Source organism: Photinus pyralis, unplaced genomic scaffold (assembly GCF_008802855.1).
Source record: "Photinus pyralis isolate 1611_PpyrPB1 unplaced genomic scaffold, Ppyr1.3 Ppyr1.4_LG4, whole genome shotgun sequence".
Classification (NCBI taxonomy): Eukaryota; Metazoa; Arthropoda; class Insecta; order Coleoptera; family Lampyridae; genus Photinus; species Photinus pyralis.
The window spans coordinates 5410809-5412165 of NW_022170511.1; positions in this window are offsets into that span (position 1 = coordinate 5410809).

Here is a 1357-nt window from a genome sequence, read left to right on the forward strand (position 1 = left end):
AGTTAGGGTGCTTAAACTACGTTCAACGTCGTTAGGTGGGTCCTACGGGAGCAGGGACAATTTCTTGATTATCTCGTAACAAAAGACCGGTCTTGGAATGCACTGCAGCACCTGAAACGACAACTGGAAATTCGTGGCATTGCCAAGTTGGTGATTCCAAAGATTGGATGTGGTCTTGATATGTTGGACTGGCGCATTGTGCGTAATATGCTGTAGGTGGTATCCAGGGCACCGCAGTGGAAATATTGGTATGTTGTTTCAACCCCAGAGGAAGCGATTCGTAAGATGGTGGATTGTTTTTTCTTCAATAATGAAAGACGCTCGAAGGGGTGGTCGAGCAAGAGCAAGGACCGCCATCAATTTCGCGCTATAGCACAAGAGTTGCCTAGGACTGGGTCTCCGCTACAACAGACGTCCGTGTTACCAGACGGTAGATGTTACCCCAATTACACCACCACAACAATAATCAAAAGATCAAAAGATAGTGTTCCCACAGCCTCCGGATTGTTACCCCATGTGGTGGGGAAGGATTTCTGCATTTTTTATAATAATCACCACTATGCCAAAAGCGAAATGAAGATAAGCAGAAAGTAGTGATTGAGAAAAATGCTTGCTTCAAGTGCTTGAAATTTTATCACCCCTCCTGGAAATGCGAGAAGAAAGTCCGATGTAATCGCAAGCCATTATCAAATTATGTGCTCGCCCATTAATAAGCAGAAGTCATCGAGGAAGGATGTCCTAGTGGGAGAGAAAGTACCTACAACAAAACGTGAATCATCAATGCACTCCCAGTAACCTCCTAAATACTTTGAGGGTTAATATCGTTAATGAAACCGGGAAAGCAGCCTCAGCTCGGATAAGTGGAGGCAGCGGAAGTGCAGTGCAACAAGGAAATGCTGTAGAAAATGGAGAAGAATTCTATTCCTGAGGGACCTTGGTTGAATGACTCCAAGAAAAAGGAATAATGCTCTCAGATGTTGGAAAATATTTATGGAATATTCAGATTTCGCTCGGAAACGATTATTGGAATCATGTCATAACAGGGAAGATGACCAAAGTGGAATATGGACTCATGGCGACAGAAACTATCTTTGGATGGACTTTGGGAGGAAGATTACCGATGTCACACAGTCATTTCATTGCTCTCTACCTCGCCAGACCTTTTATTATGGAATCTGGAGACCACTGGTATAAAAGACCCAATAGTGACATGGATCCAGGAGGAAGATAATGCAAGTGTACATTGTAGCACTACCTTGAAATCTATTTATTTATTTTATTTATTATCCCTCTCTTGTTCTGGGCCCTCAACAGGCTTGCGCCCAATTACAGAGTGATCCGCCTAATGCTTTTTAGA